This window comes from Sapajus apella, unplaced genomic scaffold (assembly GCF_009761245.1).
Source record: "Sapajus apella isolate SASKATOON/1434 unplaced genomic scaffold, GSC_monkey_1.0 scaffold33, whole genome shotgun sequence".
Lineage (NCBI taxonomy): Eukaryota > Metazoa > Chordata > Mammalia > Primates > Cebidae > Sapajus > Sapajus apella.
In genome coordinates this window covers 8977311-8979640 of record NW_022436973.1, presented here as the reverse complement: position 1 = coordinate 8979640, position 2330 = coordinate 8977311, and positions in this window count along the sequence as shown.

The window sequence follows — 2330 nt, the reverse complement described above, 5'->3', positions numbered from 1 at the left end:
AGTGCTGGGATTACAGGCTTGAGCCACCGCGCCCGGCTCACTTATTCTCTTATAGATGTGCTATTCTGGCCAGGTGCGGTGGCTCATGTCTGTAATCTTAGCACTTTGAGAGGCTGAGGAGGACAGATCACTTGAGATCAGCCTGAGTTTGAGATCGGCCTGGCCAAATGGTGAAGCCCTGTCTCTATTAAAAATGCAAAAATTGCCAGGCATGGTGGCGTGTGCTTGTAATCCCAGCTACTCAGCTACTCAGAAGGCTGAGGCAGGAGAATCACTTGATCCCAGGAGGTAGAGGTTGCAGTGAGCTGAGATCGCACCACTGCACTCCAGCCTGGGCGACAGAGTGAGACTCCATCTCAAAAAAAAAAAAAAAAAGTGGCCCAGCTTGGTGGCTCACGCCTGTAATCCCAGCACTTTGGGAAGCCAAGGCGGATAGATCACGAGGTCAGGAGATCGAGACCAGCTTGGCCAACATGGTGAAACCCTGTCTCTACTAAAAATACAAAAATTAGCCTGGCATGGTGACAGGCACCTATAATCCCAGCTACTTGGGAGGCTTAGGCAGGAGAATCGCTTGAACCCAGGAGGCAGAGGTTGCAGTGAGCCAAGATGCTGCCATTGCACTCCAGCCTGGCAGATAAGAGCGAGACTAAGTCTAAAAGAAAAAAAAAAGCTATTAATTGAGGTAGTAGATGAAACTTTATTTATTTATTTATTTATTTATTTTTTTGAGACCGAGTCTTGCTCTGTTGCCCAGGCTGGAGTACAGTACATGATCTCAGCTCACTGCAACCTATGCCTCCCAGGTTCAAACAATACTCCTGCCTCAGCCTCCTGAGTAGCTGGGTTTACAGGTGTGCACCACCATGCCAAGCTAATTTTTGTATTTTTAGTAGAGACAGGGTTTCACCATCTTGGCCAGGATGGTCTTGAACTCCTGACCTCAGGTGATCCACCCATCTCAGCCTCCCAAAGTGCTGAGGTTACAGGCATAAGCCACCTCACCGGGTCCTGGCCTGGTTTTTGTTTTTTGTTTTTTACAGACACGATCTTGCTCTGTCACCTTGGCTGTAGTGTAGTGGTGCAATCACAGCTCACTGCAGCCTCCACCTGCTGGGCTCAAAGGATCCTCCCGCCTCAGCCTACAGAGTAGCTAGGACTACAGGCACACTCCACCACACCCAGAATTTTTTTTTCTTTTTTTGAGATGGAGTCTCGCTCTGACACCCAGACTGCAATGCAGTAGAGCAATCTGGGATCATTGCAACCTTCATCACCCAGTTCAAGCGATTCTCCTGCCTCAGCCTCCCAAGTAGCTAGGACTACAGGCATGTACTACCATGCCTGGCTAATTTTGTATTTTTAGTAGAGACAGGGTTTCACCATGTTGGCCAGGCTGGTCTTGTACTCCTGACCTCAAGTGATCTGCCTGCCTTGGCCTGCCCAAGTTTGGGATTACAGGCGTGAGCCACCGCAACCAGCCTTTTCTTAGAGATGAGGGTCTCTTTATGTCACCTAGGCCGATCAGCTTCTGACTTGAAGTGATCTTCTCACCTCAGACTCTCAAAGCGCTTGGATTACAGGTGTGAGCCAACATGCTCCGCCTGAAAACTATTGTTAATGAACTGGTATTTGAAGCTTATGACACTGGAAGTTCATTATACTGTTTTCTCTTATCTATCTCTGATATTTTTCACAATAAAAAGATATGTTTAGGCTGGGCATAGTGGCTCATGCTTGTAATCTTAACACTTTGGGAGGCTGAAGCAGGCGGATTGCTTGAGCCCAGGACTTTGAGACCAGCCTGGGCAACAAGGTGAAACTGGTCTCTATTAAAAAAAAAAAAAGCCAGGCATGGTGGCTCATGCCTACCCAGTACTTTGGGAGCCTGAGTCGGGTGAAACATGAAGTTAGAGCTCGAGACCAGCCTGGCCAACAGAGTGAAAACCTGTCTCTACTGAAAATATAAAAAATTAGCTGGGCATAGTGGCAGGTGCCTGTAATCCCAGCTACTCGGGAGGCTGAGGCAGGAGAATTGCTTGAACCTGAGAGGTGGAGGGTGTAGTGAGCCAAGATTGCGCCACTGCACCACCGCCCAGGAGACAGTGTGAGACTCCGTCTTTTTTTTTTTTTTTTTTTTTTGACAGAGTCTCACTCTGTTGCCCAGGCTAGAGTGTGATCTTGGCTTACAGCAACTTCCATTTCCCGGGTTCAAGCAATTCTCCTGCCTCAGGCCCCTTAGTAGCTGTTATTACAGGCGCACGCCACCACGGCCCAGCTAACTTTTGTATTTTTATTTTTTATTTTTTTTTGAGACGGAGTTTCACATA